Consider the following 21,055-nt stretch of genomic DNA (forward strand, 5'->3'; position numbering starts at 1 on the left):
AGTGTGAAGGTGCCTGCTCCCCAAAGGCAGTCTGTGTTCCTGCCTGTACTCTTGTGCGGAACTGGCCTTTACTAGTTTCCAGGCTAATGGTTTTAAATAGTGCTTAGGTTCAGAAATGCCCTTCAGTCAAACAGGCATGTTCAGCCAAGGGGAATGGATTTTTTGAGGGTAGAAGGGTCTTTATGCACCAGGGACCTAACTACTGATGTTTAACCATGCCTGTCTTTCCACTAGAGACCCCCTGTGCATAACAGCATCACTGTACGCACTATACATCCAATGCCTGTCCAGACTGCAATGGATGCTGCTCCTTTAAATAACTTCATTGTTATTTTTCCTGCTCTGTTGGGTACCGCAACACTGAAGTCATGTTGAGAATATTACTCTAAGCCTCTTCTAAAAATGAGAGTTAGGAGCCCAAGCCATTACTGAGTCATTTCTACACTTCATATCATAAGCTTTACTCAACAGTAAAACGTACTTTGTCACAATTATGCTGAAGACACTGCAAATTCTCTCCTCCATGGAGGTGATCAAAATCACATCTTCTGGCCACCTGCATATGAAACAGAAATCATGTGTAGGGCATGGCATTAGTTACTGAACTGCAGTGGAAGGGTGAGATGGGTTTTTTTTTTTTTTACTGTACTTGAAAAAGAAGTGAGGAAGGAGTTAATCATTGCAAAATACGCGGTCATTTCCTGAGCCCTGTGGTTGGATGAGTACAAACTTTCAACTATTTCTAATTCTTCTCTGTCATTTAAGAGGCTTTCAAGGTGCACTGTCCATCTCAGACCAGGTAAGGAGTACAGTTTTTCACTTCTTGATTGTTTATTCAAAATTGTTTTTCAGTGGAGTCAGACTCAGCCAAGATTGATTTGTTCTTCTTCCTATTACTTGCATCTGAAGGGGGAACAAAGTTCATTGCAATCCAAGAAGTACATGTGTGTCTTTGTGCCAGAAGACTGTAAGCTGTAGAAATAAAGAACTGCATGGGTTAATAATTAAGCAATATTAACGAAGAAGTATATTATACAATTAGAATTATTACAGCAAATACAGCCATAAAAGAGATAGAAAACACTTACTGCCAGACATAAGGAGTTTATTCTGCACAAACTACTATCAAAATAAGGGGTTCTCAGGTGTAAAATTTGCTTTAGTAAGGAGAGTACTAAAAATCATAGTGTGTTTTCAGTGCTATTTTCAACACTGAAATCATATTTTGAAACACTATAAAAATACTATTTTTAAAAGGAGGAAGAATGAGCTTCTATATATTTGGGGAGGAGAAAAAATAAAAGGAAAAAAAAACCTCATCTGACAATTTTGGACCAGTTTTATTTGTAAATCTGAACCTGATATCTATCTTTAGCTATTGCAGAGTCACGTATTATAGTCATCCTGAGACTGTTCTCCAGGTTTGCAGCAACCAAACATACACTCAGAAGTGACTGTGGAACCGTATCATAGAATGATATAATTTCATTGGGGTCTTTTGATGCATAAAAACTGAACTCAGACAGACAGGCACCAGAAGAAAGTCTCATAACACAGTGCACTCTTGCATACTGCATTTGTTGTCTCAGTAGACAGGGAGAGAGATTATTTGTGTGAAGGTTTCTTTAATAGTTCAGAAACAAGCATAAAATAGCCATCTGTAGGGCAGGTACTGTAATAATGTGCAGTTATCAGGTTGCCCTGCAGAAAGTGAAATTGTACGTGCCGTGAGGATCCCTGTGCGAAGTCATATATTGGAGATTCAGGGTTTTGGAATTTGCTTTTTTTTAAGTCTTTGCTTGTAATCAGTTTTGATGTTTGGACATTGGCTCCTTGACTGTGCTCACTGTTTGGTATAAACACTCTCTGGATTTTATACGTAGTGGTCGGGAGAATCTAGCTAAGGTTTTCATAAGCATTCGTTTGATTCAGACGCATCAGTCTTATCGAGGTTTGGACTTCATCCCTAAGTAACCTCCACCTTACCTGTGAGATTGCTACTACAGTGTCACTTGAACCTCTGTAATGAATGTGACCCTTAGAAGACTCTATGAGCCACAGAAGTTTTGTCATTGTCATCTACAAATAAGGAACTGGGATGAATCCCAGTTGACGTGAGACTTGTGCCCTGGTTTTCACAGCTCCCCAGGGCAGGCAATCTGATTAAGAGTCCCAGGTCTTCCCTTGCAAAGAGCTGTACGTCAGTTTAGATGCAGCCAGAGAACTTGTCATCATCCTGCTAGGGAAGAAGCTATGGCATGGGTAGATGCATTTGCATCAGCCTTAGTCTTCTCAGTTTGAGCGTCAGTACTAAACAATCTGCTGTTCTTTACATCTCTGTATGGCCTTAGCAGCTAAATACTTGCAGCCTATGCTACAGCTCCCTGGATGAAAGTTGGCTACGGTGTGTCTACTCATCCTGCAGTCACATTTCCTAGTTACTGCATAGGTACAACCCAAGGAAAAGTGCTCAGCAGCTTTACGTGGGAAGAGCAAACTGAACACAGGCCTCCCCTGTCATCAACCAGCAGCTTACCCACTGCTTCTGCATCCCTTGAGGTACATTCATTGAAACTGTGTTTTCACCTTCTGACTTTCAGGGTGGATTTGGGTTCAACTTTTTGGCTCAACTCTGCCTCTGCAGACGATTTTGCTCTCTCTGACAACTGTAAGTGCAGAAAGGGTCAACTTAGGTGATTTCAAATGTTTGCTCACAGTGCTCTCTTTCAGCATGAATGTCATTGTTTGGTGTGGGAATAGGGTGTACTCCTCAGCTCTCCATCAGAGGGAGGCGTACGCTATATGTGGTGGTATAACAGGATGGAAAAGAAACAAACCCTGGAAAAGCCAGTCCTTGTTTAGTAAATGTGGTCTCTCCCAGTAACTGCTGTGCTCTGGTCAAGTGGCTAGAAGGGAGAATCTCAGCAGCCCAAAACCCAGCCTCAAGAAGCTATCCTATGTTGGGCTCCCTCTGTCCTGCTCAAAAGTGGAGAGACACCAAGACTGTTTCTCAATGTGTTTAAAAGATGTGGTGGTGCTTTGCACGCGTATTGCCGTCTAACAACTTAATTTGACATTTGCATAGTTTCCAGATAAAAAGTTGTTTTGAAGCAGAAGTCCAGGGGAGTTCACCACTGACAACTAATGTAAGCCTCCAAATGGACAGAAGGATGGTTTTAATATTAGGCATACTTACTGACAGTGTTCTCATGTTTTTCACAGCTTGCAAAAGGAGATTCTTCTTTGAATGACTTTATAGAAACGGGAGTGTTTGACCCTTGACTACTGCCTTAAAAGTTCCTGGATGAAACGAGCTTATTTTATAAGTAAATGTCTTTGGAACTGTTGTTTGGGCTTGTTTACTCTTACTGCCAGCTCTTGAATGGGAAGGTCAAGTTGGTGTTCCTCCTGGGCTTACTATTTATATGCTGGAAACCTGAGAGAGTCTCTTAGCCTGAGAATTAGGGTTGTTATTTTAAAATAGGTTTAAAATGGGTAATATAATCCAATTTTTGTCTAAATTTACACCCTAATCAATGAGAAATATCCCATATGGTTCATTTTCTATATCCTTGAATCTGGTAATGTCAGTTTGATCTGGTCTTTTTTCACACATTTGTGATTGGAAGCCTTCTGTCCTTACTGAAATTTTCCATTGGTAGTCTTACATTTCAGTGTTGTTGAGTATTTAAATAAAGCTAAATATTCAGACAAAGGAAGAGAGAGAGATATCTGTATGTGCTTCATGCAACAGCTCAGGTTTTTAAATGCTGTATTTTAGCTCTTATTGATATCATAACATTGATATCTCATTGATATTGCACAGACTGATGAAGGCCCAAGAGTCAGGCTGGGGCAAGGCATCTATAAGCTTGTCCATCAAGAGCTGCACATTTTTGTCACATTTTCACACTACTGCATGAGGAATTCAGGTTCAGCAGCTGATGAATTGAAAATAATTTTGAGTTCACATTCTCGCTCTCTGAACTGCTCATTAAGTCTTGAAATAACAACAGAAATTACACACTTGTATGGTCATGATGAAGCAGCTAGGGTTACTTACTATGGGATACACTGCACCTGATTCAGATCTGCTAAAGTAAGAAGGGAAAATATCAAGTCACCAAAAAGTATGTGCCCTTTTCCATTCTCTTCATCTTCAGATGTGGATATTTTGTGTCTTTAGTGATCCTGCACAGATACGTTTTACAGCTAGTGAACTGTGTTTTAAAGTCATGAAAGGCAATGTTATCAGTTCTTGTCACTGTTCAGCATTATCTTTAGATGCGCTCCTTTTATTTTGGTAACAACTGACTCTTAAAAGGTTTTTTCTTTGGTCCTTTCTGCAGCTCTACTCATAGAGGAAATCTGATCTGTTGCAGCACGGAAACATCAGCGGTGACCACATCGAGACAAATTCCTTAGGGAGCAGCCTGTAAGTCTGATCAACACTTAAGATGAAAAGTTTTGCATTTTCTGTGGCAGGATGTTACACGCAGAGTTTAGCTGTATGAGGGAACTGCTGAGGCAAAAAGGGAATATTCAGGAACTACTCTGCTTTGAGTAGGTGAGTAAGCACAAAGAAAGGAACAATCTTGTAAAGACTTTTCCTTTCTCCCCCTTATCCTCAACTTCTCAAAAATATTATCAGTATTTGAGATTCTCTAAATCATGCTCAATTAAAATTCTGTTCTCTCAGGACCCTGGGTGCACTGAGTAGACCCCACTTATCGGCTACAGTGGCTCAGCAGGCTGAGAATAAGCCTTCATTACTTTTGTTACTTCCTCTTGTGACAGTCAAGCAGTGCAGGGATCAAAGGGAAATCTTCCTGGAACACAGGGGGATGGTGGGAAGTGGGATAGGAAACTGTGGATAAGCAGGAACAGAAATGGTGAGGGAAAGAAAAAAAAAAATGAGAGAAGAGGAAAACTGGTAGTATGAAATTGAGGTAGATGAGGACTGAGAGCGGTGTCAGGACAGCGGTTAGCAGGAGAAAGGCAGACTTTGGTTTTTACATGCTACAGATGATGTAAGTGGGTTTGTAGAGGACAGCAAGGCATGATCCTTTCGGCTTTTTTCCTCAAATACTCTTGTGAAAAACCTGCAATATCCAAGTCTCTGTAACATAAAAATAAATCTTCAAGACAAAGTAAGTTTGTCTGCACCCTCTAGTGGTCTGGAAAGAAAATACGGTTCTGTCCAACTAATTTTGCACTACATCCATTTGCTGAGACCAGTCACACTTCGGATTTTTTTCAGCTTATTTGACATAACTGTAATAACTGTTCTCAGCCTCTTAAACATGATGGGTATATCCTAGCTCCTTTTTGAGACTGGTCTTTGGTCTATGATAACTCTTAAACCACACAAGATGGTTGTGTGGAGCCCAGACTTGTATGAGGGAGCATTAGTTAGTGTAAAACAAAACTGTGCCAGAAATGTAACAGCCCGAGGAATTGAATTTCATGGCCTGAGCCCAGCTTCTGACAGCATTTGATTTACTAATATTGACATACTCTTCATGTAGTAACATTTCCCCTGTGCATGTGGCACAGTCCTCAGTCTCCTAAAGGTAAATAGTACAGAAGAATACTTCAACACAAACAAAATCAATCAACAGCCCATTCAGAGGAAAGCCGTTTCCTGTCTCCTTGATCAGCTCTCATCTACTTGCTGCTGGAGAACACATGCTGACTGAGAGGTAGAACTACAGGAAAAGGCAAAGTAGCCTTGTTAACTGAGTGATGTCCTGAGAAATGAGATTCTGCCACTGATTCTGCCTGAAAGTCTTGTGTGATGCTGAGAAAAGGGCACCTCCATAAGAAAAAGATGCATGAGAAATGCCAGAAACGGAGCTGGCATGGAACTTGAGAGTTTCAGTTTCAAGTGGGGACAATTCTCATGCAGCCTCTGACTACTGGGGAATTATGCCTTAGTAATTGCTTATCATAACATATGATAGCAGTACTTATGATAGCAGTACTTAAGATACTTAAGGACAAGTATAAACAGATATCCATTGCAGTTATAGAGCAATTGGATTTCGTCAATTGAGACTGAGAAAGCTGTCCTAGTGCTGGTAAGGAGCATGCTTAAAGCACATCAGTAAGACTATGTTTCTTCTTTAGAAATACAAGTACTTAATTTCAAAACACAGTCAAAGGGTAGGAAATAGCGTAACTCCTCTAGAGTACTTTCCGGGGAGGAAGAGCATGTACATTCAACACTCTCTTTGGAAAGAATTTAAAGCCTTATCCACCTTCTTCCTTGCTAGCCAGATAGTATACTAGTTACCACAATCTGGGCTGATTTGCATCTGACCAGTGGAAGAGCAAGCAATGGTCATTGAACAAAAGGAAAGCAGATGCCTGAAATACTGTTCAGTTAGAAGGCAAAAGACCTCATCTTTAGTCTCATCTTCAAGGACACTATATCACATTAAGTAGTCACTGAATGACCCCAAAGTCTAAAGAGTAGATACCAAAGCCATGTCCACTACCCTACAGCTGGTGACTGCCCTGTCACAAGGCTGGAGATTCTCTTGTCCTCCTGCATGGCATTTTCATCTTTCCCTGAGTTATTATATCAACAATTTTTTTATTGCGTGTCTTTGATGCGAAGTATGAGCAGTACCCAGCAGTTTTGTGGTTAAAACAATCTCCTGTGCAGATAAGTTCCATGGTCAGACTAGGAAGGCAACTTGAGGCATATATTTCCTAACTTTAACCTCTACTACTTAGACAGAGAAGGGAAATGTTTATCTTCTATCAACCATCTTAAAAGATTGTAGTAAATTATATTCAGTCCCCAAAAAGAAAAGGCAACAGGGAATTTTAATAAAAGGAACCTTCAACAAGAAGAGGTTCCAGGCTCAGGTCTCCCAGTAGTTTTGAAAGAGGATGTTCTATGAGACTCACTAAGATTTTTTTTCCCCAAGTCTTCATGTTTCCAAGGCTTATCCATAGTCTCCTCCAGATGACCCATGTATGTGGCATGTGAAGAGTGCTGGCTGGACACCGTTCCTTATCATTGACTATTTCAGATCCTATTATGAGTCACTTAAGTCCTTATTGATGCTTTAATCTTTCCATCCATGTGGCGCTCCTCATTTTACAGAGCCTGAAATTCTGTTTCAGATCTGCCTTCAAGGGGTTAAACTTTCAGAACCAGGCAACAACTTTGAGTTCCTCATTTTCAAATGCTCATTAAAAAACACCTGGGTCTGACTTGCAGAAGTATTGACTATGTACAGATCCAGATATAGTCAATGAAAATGTGGCTTTGAAGCAGTAAAATTTTATGCAATACCACATGCTGTAGAAATCAGGTCCTAGGCAACTCAAGGTCTCCATTCCTCACTTTCCTGTTTGTAACATGGAGTTAAATAATCTTTATATTAGAGGAAGGCTGCAAAGAAGAAATTTGTGGATCTTTCTGAAGCACTTTGATGCCACAACACTGGATGCCACAAAAATGTCTACAAATAAATTACTTATTTGGTATTGAGGACAAGAGTTTGAACAGTGTACTGTACGTAGGACATAGTGCACTTCAGTCATTGAACAATTAAGAGAAAAAAGTCTAGATATTTCTGATGGGGTATTTTGCCTTTGGAAAAATTGCTGGGAGGATATTGGTTTTAACACAGATCAAATGGAAATGAGCAGGCTTAAATTTGTCATCTTCCAGCCAGCTGACTTGTAAGCTTCTTGGCAGTTTGTTGACTTTAAGCTTTCCACTAGTAGGATGATTAAGCTGCAAAGCAACCAGGGGAACCTGCTGATGAAATTCTGGTTCACAGGCTCTTCTGCTGTTCATTTCTCCTGCAGCTAGAGCAGTAACCTTCCTGAGGTACGTAACCAGTGTATTTTGACAGGGAGGGAAAAGGAAAGACATTTTTGTAACAGACATCTTCCCCTCCCCTTAATCCCAGGGCTCTGCAAAGCTGTTGATCTGTTACACAGTGCTTAAGTAACCAGAAAACTGATCAGACCTGTTGTGGTCATTAGAAGTGCATAGTTAGTCAAAAAGTTTGCAGCTTATCCATGACTGCAGATAACAGAAGCTGGTTGTTAGTACAAGAATATGATGCTGAGTTAAGCAGAAGCAAGATCAAGCCCTGAAGTTCAACTAATCTGCCTTGTACATTGCATTCATCTCTTTATCAGCCCAATTCATGACCTAAATTTGTACATGCCTGTCAAAGAAAATATCTGGAACCCACTTTTGCACTCAAACATGTGCCTTCTAATTCACACATTTCTCCCATGGGGCATAAAAATATCATTAACACCTCTAAGAGGGTGAAGAATAAGGTTACCTGCTTGGTGTCTGGCTTTCACAATATCAGCAGTTCTCTGCTGTGCAGAGATGTAAATCTGGCCTTGGTGGATAAAATAGTCTCAAATTCATCGTTGAGATGTTTTCATGATGTTAAATGCTCAAGATTTAATATAATATATACTTGCAATATACTTTTATTCAGTTTTTTAAATAAAAAGTTTTCCATCAACAACATTTAAAGAAACTAACAGGACAAGGGTCAGCTTTACGTGTGATACTAGTCCGATAATTTTGCTCGACTCACATTCTTGCTCATGTTTGTGGTGTGTCCTACATGAGTACATGATTAATTCCACATGAGAGAGGCAAAGATCACAACTGATCTGGATATCAATAACAGAGATGGTTGGTCTATCCTCGACTTGAAAATGCTTACACTGAGTGGGGTGGATTCTCAGCACCTCCCAGTTTTTGCTGCTGCAGTACTGCAAAAACTAACATTGAAGTTTCTCACATCAGTGTCTGGTGATCACTTTTTATGCAGGGAACACCAGCATGTGGATAGGTTATTCCTATGCCAGTCAGCAGGAGGAGAGCAAAGAGAGACAAACTGTACTGCAGAAATACCGGCTCTTTTAGTTGTCCCTGCTCTTCTGGCTGCTCTGACTTGTCTCTGGGACTAGTGTAGCCATGAGTGTAGAAGGAAAAATAGGTGGTCAGAAGCATCTTTGCTTACTTCTAAAGAATGTGGGGGAACCTAGGATTTGACTTTTTCATATTTTAAATAAAAAAACATAGTGTTGCAGCTTGCCATTACCAACAATTTGACGGTTCAGACCAACATGCTATAGCTGCAAATGCTCCTCTACCCCCACTTGCTTCAGCAAGGAAAAAAGTTCTCACCTTCCATATATCATCAGCTTAAACTTTTCCAGTAGATCTGAAGGAAAGAAATGAACAAGTAAGGGTTTGTTCACAAAGAATTGACCAAAATATTCACTAGAAAAACGGTCATGTTTCTGTTTCAAAGATATTTTTGTGTCCAGCTGTGGGCCCAAGAGAGACAAATGCTAAATGTTCTTGCTTCCTGTTGCCTTCAAGGGAAGATGTATTCACTGGGTCTTGGCCCATTCATAAATTGGATCTCTCATGCGCTGAGTCAACCAGGATTTGGTGTAGAATTTGCAGACCAGTTTTTGTAACCCCTTGAATTATTTTGCCATTTATTCTGAGCTACAATGTTATTGCTTTGATCCCAGGCTGAAAAAGGGACATGCGAAAGGCATTTTGAGCAGTTAGCATGAGAATCAAGGTGACAGTCTTCCAAAAAGGAAGATAACAGCTACAATCTCTCTGTGGATAGCAGAAAACCCTAGCCTATTTTCTTCCTACAATTCTGTGAGTTACAGTAGATTACTATATAGTGAAGATTGTCATTATTGTCATTACACATGTCTACAACCTTCTCTTGAGTTATAACAGCCATGACACACAGAAAGCTATGTGCAGTTGCAGAAATCAGGGAAATGGACTAGAAAAGATTAGGTGGAAGTATAAATGTCTGAATCTCAAGCTTCCATCCAACAGGAAAATATTTTGATGCACTGCACAGAAACTTAACAAGTTTGGCTAGAATTAACCAACACCTCCACATTTATTGAGGGAGAGAGGGGAAATACAGACGTGTGAATACTGACCAAAGATGCTTTTCAAACAAAGCTGAACAGCAGCTGGGCTCAATAGTTGGGTTTTGTTTACATTCTTGCTTTTAAATTAATGATAAAGTGAACAAGTGGAAGTGCCTGCTCTGGCTGACAGTCACCCAGGACTCCCACATCCCTTTCTGGATTCTCCCACATCACATTCTTCCCCTGCAGATGAGGCCACATGCCCACCCACAAACTCCATTTGTCAGGTAAGAAGGTGTACTGAAAACCCAGAGTCTTTCACTTTTAAGTCGAGGCAGCCTACGCTGTTTCTGGTTCATAGAAAGCATTGCCCGGTCCAGTCTCTCGGTGCATGTTATCCCCACAGTGGTCCACAGAGTTCTAGCCCTCACCTTCCATTTCTGCAGCCCAGTGCCATTGTGCTCTTTTATTTTCTTCTGAGAAGAAGACAAACATCCAAACCTCCCCTGAAATAGATTCAGTCTGTGCTTTCTGTGTCAACATAATGCCTCAGTGCTCCCCTCCAGAGAGAGATGTGCTGTAGAGACTATATTGTGGGTGCTTATTTCCTTTTTTGAGATCTGAGTTGAAGCTAAATTCTCTTGATGTGTAGCCATCAAAGGCAATGAAGACAGATAACTCGCAGTGATGCTGGTAAATAAAAATCTTACACACTGTTAGGCGCTGTCTTATTGCTTCATGGGCAAGTGTTAAATGGGATTATATACAAGCAGAAAATAAAGCCTGCAGCAATTAAACTACTAAATAACACTGAAGATCAGGATAAAATGTTTTCAGTTTTAATTATTTATTTTATATTAATTTTATTCACATTTATTTCACTTATGAAATAAATAAATACTAAACCATCCTCAATCTAAATCCTTTTCCACAACCACTCACACTGATGAAGCATGGTGCCAAAATTGGCAATCTGTGTACAGAGAGTTGCATTTAGCCCTAAGTACAGACAGCTGCAAATGACAGAACTTTTTTAAACACCTGCAAGACATCTGTAAGACACAGAGCTGCTTTTTCTAGTTAGGGCTACAACGGTTGTACTACTGCTGATCACTACTTCCAATGATGACAAATGACAAGAGTACTTCCCCAGTGAAGAGACAGCCAAATTCAGCATAATTTCTAAAAAGCCATCATAGCATTCTTAGATCAGAATTACAGAGTACTTAAATGCTCTTTGCAAATCAGATTTAATTTGTCTTTATGACACTGACAGTCCAGCTGTCTTTAGTAGCAAGCCTCAAGGTAAAATACTTTACTGCACTTGCTCTGTTTTATACACTTTTGATCTAACAGACCTCAAATTAAATAGCTGGGTAAAAATAAAATGGTGCCACTCTACACTGGAAGGGTTTGGAAACCAACCTCTCTGCTCATTATTAGAAATAGCACCTTTGCTTCATGTTCAGTCAGGGTGGGTAAGAAACCTGTGCTTGTTCTTTGGCTAAAAGTGTGCAGAGTTTCCGTTTCTGAAGTTCCCATTATAGTTTAAACTGACTCTGAACGCTCCCAGGAAAATGAAGAAAAAAAAAAAAGTAAAATAAAAAACCCACCTAGTTTGGGGCTCTCCTGTGTTGTTTATACACTGCTTAAAATGCTATCAAGTCTTTTTTCACTTTGCATGCTTAAAAGCAAATTGTTTTAACCACTACTTCCTTATTTCTCCTCCCTTCCTCTTAACTCTTTAATAGGCAATCTCTTAGATACTCAGGCTTTTCTTGTTCATTTACAGTCTGTGAATAAGTTGATCTATGCATCTTCCCAGTCAACTGGGAGTATGAAAGCCAAGAAAATTTTCAAATAGCTTCTCATCAGGAAAGCAAGATACGGTTGAAGAGGTGGAAACAGTTTCGTAGGATTAGGGGTTTGTCAGGCTTTTACCACAGAGAATCTTACGGTCTTCTCATTCATCTTTCTAACACTTTTTGTTTTGACAAGCCAACATCACACATTGTACCAGAAGTATCAGGATTGCTTGCTATCTGCCACCACACAGCACTAAACCCAACCTTTTCAACTACTACTTTCCCCAAACCCTGTCCTTCACAGTGATGCATCTACATGCCCACTGATATGAGTTAGTTATACCAGCAGTGACAGGATGTCTCAAGAGACAGCTGATGTCTTCGGCTGGGGCAAGGAGATATGTGTAAACTGTTCCATGTATGTCCCATGAGCGTAAGTCTCTGCTCTGAGGCCAACCTGCCCCATGTTGTAACTCCACGAGCCCAGCTTTCATTTTTACTGAATCCATTTCTCTGGCCTTAAGGCGGGGAAAACAGCTTCCTAGGTATCTCCCTGTCTAATTGCTCCTCTTAGCAGGTAAATGTAGTCAGTGTAAGCATAGGATATCTGTTCTCAAGGAGTTTGTCAGTCATCTGAGGACCAGAAAATCCTATTTTACCTTGCAGTTTGTGGAGATATTTTCACTTTAGGATATTATTTCATAATTATAGTTTGGACAGAAAAAAACACTACCTGTAAAGAAAGAAATTTCTATTTTGATAATTGATTTGGGAAGTTTCATTATTTGGGTATCGTAATTTAATGTATAAGGTAGTGGTCAATTTAAAAATAAAAATAGCTGAACACAGTTTTGACAAATATGTTCACTTGAATATAGCTTCAACTGGATAGTCAGAAAGATAGCACAAAACCTCACTCATTCAAGAGCTTTCTGTCAACTTTTGAATGATTTCATCAAGTTTGCTGCATTGTTTCAAGAAATCATTGAAAGGTTTGCAGAGATTATAGCATAAGAGACCTTGAAGCCTTGTCTGGGAAAAACATAGTTATAAACCATGAGAACAAGTCCACTGATACCAGTAAACTAATGTTTAGTAATTAGATTAATACTGTCTACAAAACTGGATACAGAACGTATCTAACTTCTTCAGGCATTCTAGAAAAGAATGCAAAATATAAGTAAATGGGTAGTGTAGTACAGCAAGTTGTCATCTTGGAGTAAGCATGCAAGTATGGTTTTTCAGACAGCTTCGTCAGTTAAATAAAAGCAGGTTCTGTGCCTGCAGTTTCAAAAGCCTCTTGTTGTCCTTGTAACAGTTGGAGCATTTACAAAGTGAGACACTATTATTTCTTAAGCCAGCAACAGCAGGTAACTGAGCAGTGTAAATATACTGGTACTGTAAAAAAAAAAAAAAAAAGAAAATTAAATCAGAAAAGGCATTGAGCAAGTGAAGGAGACCACTGGAACTGAAGATGATCTGATTATCATCCTCAAGGATACACCTACAGTCTCGTCAACTCTTAGAAGAGTCCTGCTTCTTAATCATCTACCTTTTGTTATTGCAAGGGGGCTCTTTCTCAAAAAACATACAGAGAAGTTGATAACATTTTAACGTCCTTATTGTCATGGCTTTATGTAGGAATGATAATGAGGAAGCTTGTGGGTGTTGTCATCAGCCCAATTCATCCCCAGTACTTTGGAAGTGCTCTTGGTGTGCCAGAGCCATCCTTCTACACAGGCATGTTCAATAAGGTGGATCCTTATGCTAATCTAGGAAGTTACAGTGTTTTGGTTACTGTGCCACTGAGAGAGGTCACTGACATACTGATTTCCTGGTCAAAAGTATTGTTGCTACCTTTTCAGTTCAGGCAGCAGGAGACAAACTTGCTTTTGCTTTTGCAGAAAGGTGTTTGGAAAACAGTCAGGAATGTTACTGCTAAGGACTGATTCCCCAATATATTTGGATGCCTAATTACTTTTGAGGACTTAGGCCAAAATGAACATCTTTACTAAATATTGTTTTGCTGTAGCTGGTTAAAGAAACAAAACAAAACCGAAAAAAAAGGCAGTAGCTACAAGGCAAACAAAAGCCAGACATTTAATAAAATGTAAATTAGGTGGTTTACTCTTTGCTTTGGTCAGATTATGGATTTTAGTAGAGCAAGTAAGAACAAAGCAAGAATGAAGTATGACCCTATTATTCCTAAAGACTTAAAAATTAGTATTTCATCTATAACTGAAAACAAATGGCAGGGGCAAGGAACTATCATGTGATGTGACCTAAAAATAGGAGACCAGTATAAACACATGTTCAGCCTAAACAGTAGTCTTGTGATTACTGTGACCATTTAAAAATATTTCCTGTTGTCATTTTATAACCTTTAAAAAGAAAGGATAGGTTTTAGGTGATAAATTGTTAGGTGCTTTTTCTTTCTGCTAGTCTTGGTAAATAAAGGACAGATTTCTTTTACATTAAAGAAACAGGTAAACAGAACTAAGTAACAAGCCTCATTTTTTTGTGTAGGGTAGTTTACAACATGATGGAACAAAATGCTCTAAAAACTATGAGTCTATGCAGTGCAAATACAAGCAACTTTTATGTGTAATTTATGGTACGTCTTAGAGGTAACATCTATAGAGATGGTGTGGGAGTGGTGGGAGGTCTGAACTGAGGAAACCGCTTTTGAAATTTGTTTTTGTGTGTGTGTATAATGTTTTTTAAAGAGTTTCAGAGAATTGAAAGAGGAACCTGCGCTGAGCAGCTAGTCCTAACTTGTGCAAAACTTTCCCTACATCATGTGATGTCTTTTATCTCTGCACCCTTATCTTTGGCATCTGAGGTCTTAGAGCACTATGGCTTTGCTCACGTGCATGGCTGGCTGGCTGGTTTTAGAAGGGGGTGTGAGAATTTATGTTGCCTTTTTAGGCTGTTTTATGGTAAGATAATACACAATCCTTTTCCTCAAGAAAACGGCTTTATTTTAAAGCTTAAAACTCTGTTTTCCTTTTCTTTCTCTCTCTGTATCTGACAGTGTGGCAGAGCAAGAAACAGAGAAACACACAGAAAAAGAAAGGACACTAAAGGTGCTCTCCTGGAATTTACATTACCTTTATGTTTTCATTAAATATTTGCTGAGATTTTAAAATAAAAAGGACTTGGGCCTGTTTCCATCAGTTCCCTGACTGAGTTTCAAAACAGCAGCTTTTTCCATCATTTGCTTGCCAAACCGCACCAACCCTCCAAGGTCTGTAATGCTAAGTGACTATCACAGGCATCAGTGACTCCATCTCAAACATGTTGATGGGCATCTCCACTGATGCCACACTGCAAGGCAGGCTGGCCGCCAAGTGCACCCGCATAAACCATGCCCCAGCCCCAGCTGATTTGAGCAGGGCTGGGGAGACCATAGGCTTGGCAGTTATGTGGGAAAACCCTCAGAGAGCCTCGAGACCCTAAACTTCCCATAAGCTAGCACGAGCCATAGGTTCCAAAACACAGCTGAGAACTAAGTAGTAGCAAAGATTAAATTACCTCTGCTGCTCTCAGAAAGAGAAGTGAGAAAGTAGCTAGTGCTGGTCTCCCTCCAAAGCCGGGAAGGGGTGTTACTGTGTTTTCAAAAGTACCATCCTGTCTCTACTTCCTGGAAGATAAGGGCATCCTTGGGGTGTCACAAGAGAAGCTGGCTGCTGTGGGGGCTGCGATCATGTTTCAGCCCCCGCCAAAGCATCAGATGCCTGCTACTGAAGGAGTTCCCAGCAGCAATTCTCCTTCAAGATCTATGGCACTACAAGAGAGTGAAAAAGGGAACCAAAACCTTTAGACAGGGAAAGCCTCATGAGTGCCCAGGTTTCAAGCTTGCTGACTTTGATCAAATCTCATTTCTCATCAGATATTTCCATGTATTATGCATTTCTTTGTGGTCAACAAATTGTATTTTTACATTAATATGATGCTCATAGATTAATCAGCTCCAGGGGAGATTTTTGGTCACTGGAACACGCTTCTCTGTACCATTAGTTCGCAAGAATGCTCCCTGGTGCAGTTCCCAAGCAGCCAGGACCATGGCAAGAAGGCAAAGTTGCGTGCCATCACCCTGCTAAAGAAGCCAGACAGCATGAGCAGAGGCTGCCTCTGGCCAGCCAACCTCTGCAGCAGAGAACTGCCCCAAACACATGTGGTTTATCAGTACCAAACAACACTAGGTGTATCAAAGGTGTTCTCTACCTTCAGTCAGAGCAGTGGCTCTTCTGGAGACAGGAGAAGGTGTTTTTAAGAAGAGAAGGGATTCCTCAGTGATAATAGAATTTGCTTTGGTATTTCTCCAAGACCTTATTCTATACTTGTGTAGCAAAAAGCCAGGCTCATCAGTACACTTCCCTCTTCGCTGGGCTTTGCCAGTATCCAGTACAGCTTGTGTCAATGGCCAAAGCAATGGCTGAGACAATGTGGTAGGTATCTTCCAGCTGAGCACTTTAAGGATCCAGAAAATTAAGCAAAGGAGAAGTACTGTCTCCTTAGACATATCAACGAAATTCAGGCAGGGTCAAACCTCACACACAGACACATAATATTATTTTTATAATTAAGCAGCTGAAGCCATAGAAAATTATCTGAGATAGGCTACAGGCCAAAGATCTCGGGTGTCCTCATGGGGGTGCGGGAGACCCCAGGTTAGTGCTCCTGCTGCTGGGGAGGTTCACGATGACAGAAACCTGAGTCGAAAGCTGCTCTTCTTCAGTTTGTGAGGGGCTCCCCTCTGAACCTTGAATGGGTGGCTTACACGAAGAGTCACATTTGTGGTGCTTGAGCATACACATCACTCCATGGCACATCTGCCCAGCTTGTTTAGGGATACTTGAAGGGTTTTGTCTTGAATTGTTTGCTTTCACAGCTGTTTTTCTATCCCAAGCACACTGCTGCCATATTTACCATCCTTGTTACGTGATTGATGACACAGTCCTGCAGTTACAGCCTTCAGCACGTGGAAAGTCTGTCTTATTTGTTGATGTAGCTGAATTGTTTACTGGATGTGACATGAAGCTTTCTGTAATGCAATAATACCAATCCTTCAGTGACACGGCCTCTTTCGGCAGGGCTGTATCAGTGTGTGCTATGGCCATTCTGTTTCCTACAGAAATTTTTACTTTCCTTCATGAGGCTTCTCAGATGCCTAAATTAGGTCAGATTCCCAGTGAAAACCAGGGCAATCAGCCTTAGCATTTTTACACCTTTTATGTATCTGTAGAGATGCAAATGTCTGGGTTCTTTTTTTCTGGCTGTTTTATGCGATCTGCTTCATACACTTCACACATAGAAACTGTTTGTCCAGTTCCTTCCTGGACCTTATTAATACCTTTTCCTGTCCTTTTTTCCTAAGAATACAGAGGATTTAATAACATTCCCACACTAAGTATGTGTCATCCTGAACTGTATGCTTTTCTGTGCCAACTGGCTTTCTCTAGTCTTCAGTTTAAAAACTATAACCTCAACTTTTAGTAATAGAAGCCTTGACCTGTTTTGGTTTAGATAAAACCATATTTCCCTGAATAGGTGCCATCTGCAGCAAACATTTCCTTTATTCTTAGTACACTTACATCATTTTTCTATGCAACTATCTTCAATTTACACACTGAAGCAGCAGGAATGCAGTAATATGTCAGAGTACATCATTTAGAGGTCTCTATAGCTCCTAGAAACCCAAATTTTGCCTCCAAAGAACTGTCTCCTACTGCTCTATTGTTATTAGTGTCTTATCAGAGCATGATTGTACCAGTCTTCAAAACTACCTTAGAGTTCTATATCTATAAAGCCTATAATCAGCTCACCAGTCAAGGGCTAGAATTTCTGGTTTTTATCAGATGATATTTGAATCCCTGCCACTGAAGGACCATCTGTAGGAGCTTTTCCACCAGCTTGCTGTTCCTTTGTGAGTAAATGAGTAATGTCCATCCTCCTCAGAAAGGCAGGGACTGTTCATCTGTGGTGGGACTCCTCCTTCATGATATGTTTGCAAGTTTATTCAGTGTATTTATTTTCTGCCAGATTATTTGTTTTTTTGTGTTAGTAGGTTTTAGTGGATTAGGAGGAGTTTAATTTCCTTTTCATTTTAAACTATTTGGGTGAAGGAAATAGGGTTTGTTTTGTCACTTTTAAGTGCCAAAGTGTAAGAATGTTGTGCTTTCTTTTTCCACACCTGAATTCTGAACACGGTCAAGTTCCTCTCTGTTCTGCAGACTTGTTTTGAGAGCTCATGCCATCCGGGGCTCCTCTTCTTGCTCTGACAAAGCCATATATTTTGCTTGAGGTTAGACCCTAGTCTCAGCTAAACCTCCATAGTTAGATTCACAGCCAGGAAACAATTAAAGGCAAATAATGAGCTGTCACTCTCTCACTGAGTTATACCACATCTTATGTATATAGATAGCCACATTTGGAATCACCTACAGCTTGCATTTAAAATATATGGATTTGTTTTATGATAAAACCTGAAAAGTTTTAAGTTCTCCAGTCTAGAGGTCAAGCTAAGTAAATTTCAAATACCTAATGCAGTTTTGTGTATATGTCCTTGTTGCTGCACTTCACAGATGTAGCACAATTTTTCAGGTGGCTTAATTTTAGGTGTCACCTTAAAAGGAAATTCTCTTTAAATGTTTTGGACCTAGTGAAACTCAAACTTTAAATTTAGTCTGAGCCCTTTTTACATCAGGATTTGGAACTCCTCTGCTGTAGGAGGAGCTTTCCTTTCATGTAAAAGTTTATCCTACTAGCACTTCATATCCGAATAGCAGAAATTTCACTTGCAGTTATGAAAAAAAATCAAAGACAGAAGAATGTTATCAGTTTTAGCTACACTATGAAACAAAAAATATCACACATTATTATATACAATCATACAATATCATGATACATAATACTGTGCACACATATATATGTACATGCATATATCTATATGATGAATCATTAATAAAGGCTAAAGTATCATCTGATAAAAAAGAGAAATTATAGCACTTGGAGTGTCGATTTTGAGGTTTATAGACATTTCAGTGTGTGGTACCAGTGGGGAAAAAAAAAAAAGTACAGCATACATATATAAATTATGTTTAATATATAATATATAAAATCAGTATATTATAATGATAATATATCATGCATAATATTCATTCTATAAGTTGGATAAATGAGAATGTTTGTCTTTCCTCATGACAGCCTCCACCTCTCCTTTACTTTGCTGGTGTACCCTGCCCTGAGCCAATGCCTGCCTCAGAATCATGCTAAGGCTGCTTTCACCTCATACCAGCCTGTCCTGCTTGCATGTTTTTGCCATTTAAAATACCTTGGCGGTGTTTATTTACCTTAATCATATGGGCAAGCAGACAATTCATGGCAGCGACAAAGTAGGGCATAAGGTGGTAATATACTGTCTGTAGTATATAGAATGTTCTATGGTACAGTAATGAATACACTTTCTTACACAGTAACCTGGAGCTGTTTTGAAAAACTTTATCCCAAAGGGGTAAGCAACTTTGTTTGTCTGCATGAGTGAGGACAAATATGTAGAGTGGCTGACAAGATACCTTCACTTACATAGCAAGAATGTGTTTGCTTGCCCATACGCTTGAAAACAGCAGACCACAGATATAGGTAGTAGAAGAAATTGTGAGATACAGATTTTTACAAATGGAAAGCCCAGAACTGGCTATAAGTCAGAGATAAATGCCAAGGTCATAAAAATAATAGTTAAGACACTAATTTTTAGTGTACAGGTCAACAAATAAAACCCTTCAAAGCACAGCATCTCCACTTTCATTTTTTTTTCTCAAGACAGCAAGATACCAGTAATGACTTTTAGAGCACCAATGATCCAGATATCTCAGGGTATTTTTCTAGCAATAAAGAAGTAGTCAAGTAAAGCCAATAACAAGCTGTTGCAATGTACTGTCTGTTTAAGAGCAGAGGCTGGCTCCCCCAACAAAACCAGCTGCAGAACACATTTGACTTCTGCCTGTGATTATTTCATAGGTAATATGCATAAAATAATGTATTTGCATATATCTTAATATATTATATATATAATATAATATACATATATAATATATATACATAATATAATATATATAAAAATATATAATATATATAATATAAATATATATATAATAATATATTAGCATATATCTTGACTATAATTTGGGCAGTTATATACTTCTCAATGCAGAAGGAGTATGTTAGACAAGGACAGAATCCAGTTTTTGTCTTATTTATGGATTTAAGTTACCTAAGTGCAGTGAGGGCTTGGGGTAAAAACCAAAGCCTGAATACGAGGGCACCTGCAGCTTGGTTCATCTGAAGAGCTGAACTTTGCCCTACTGCCTCAACTGCCCTCTAGTACTTTCAGAAGAATGAAACAATAGCAGATGTGGTTTCAGGGTGCTATTTCTGTTGTATTTCTTTGTATTAGTGTGATAGCTCAAGTTGTCAGAAGGAAATTGAACAAGAGGTGAAGCTTTTGTTAGAAATCTTTTCCTTTTTTCCCATTTTATAATCTCCATTTCTGTCTGTTACAGTCATACTTGCTCCATTCTTGGCGGTGTTCAAGGCCAGGTTGGATGAGGCCTTGGGTGACATGGTTTAGTGTGAGGTGTCCCTGTCCACGGCAGGGGGGTTGGAACTAGATGATCTTAAGGTCCTTTCCAACCCTAACTATTCTATGATTCTATGATTCTACTTCTAATTAGTATCAAACTGCCAAACTGAGAAGTCAGGAAAACATGCTAAGTAATAATTATGGTGGCTCTTCCTTTTTCCTTTGTGTGCATATATAACACTGCTTTTAAAAATAGGTCATACAGTATATCTGCTCCTGTAGTTAGCTGTTTCTGAGGTTCCTGCTACCTATGCTCTATGCCTTTGTGTACATCTGCTCAGCACTGTTCAGGCACATGTGAATTTATACTGTGCCCTGTGCCAGACACAAGCAGTGCAGCTGCAGTTATTGATGCTCAACATAAGCTGTGAGTTTTTTCAGCAAAGCCAACTTTCAGTTCTTTCAGCACAAGAATGAAGTGAGTTTGCATGAGCTTGGACAGGGTGAGCTGGCTTCTAGCTACTGAGCAAAGAGCTCTGAGGTGCTGTGCACACAGCACAGATCTGCCTCAGACTTCATTTGGATTTGCATAAATCCTGGACCTGCAGGACTGGTCCTGGGATAAATCAATGCTGGCCATGTCATCTGGGCTCTGCAGCAGTACTACATGTGCCCTAAGTTGCTGAGTCATTTTGAGCTTCTTGTCAACCAACACTCCTAAGTCCTTTTCCTCAGGGCTGCTCTCAGTCCATTC

At 39.7% G+C, this 21,055-nt stretch overlaps 1 protein-coding gene across 1 annotated transcript in view; it reads left to right on the forward strand.

The window, feature by feature from the left end:
• The first annotated feature begins 588 nt into the window (after positions 1 to 588).
• P2RY8 (P2Y receptor family member 8) overlaps positions 589 to 21,055 on the forward strand; it is a 31,115-nt gene continuing 10,648 nt past the window's right edge. Inside the window, exons 1-2 of the mRNA XM_080613222.1 lie at positions 589 to 799; positions 4,350 to 4,435. The gene's annotated coding sequence lies outside the window, so the exon portion shown is untranslated. The remainder of the gene's footprint in view (positions 800 to 4,349; positions 4,436 to 21,055) is intronic.

This window comes from Psittacula echo (genome assembly GCF_963264785.1).
Source record: "Psittacula echo genome assembly, chromosome: 3".
Lineage (NCBI taxonomy): Eukaryota > Metazoa > Chordata > Aves > Psittaciformes > Psittacidae > Psittacula > Psittacula echo.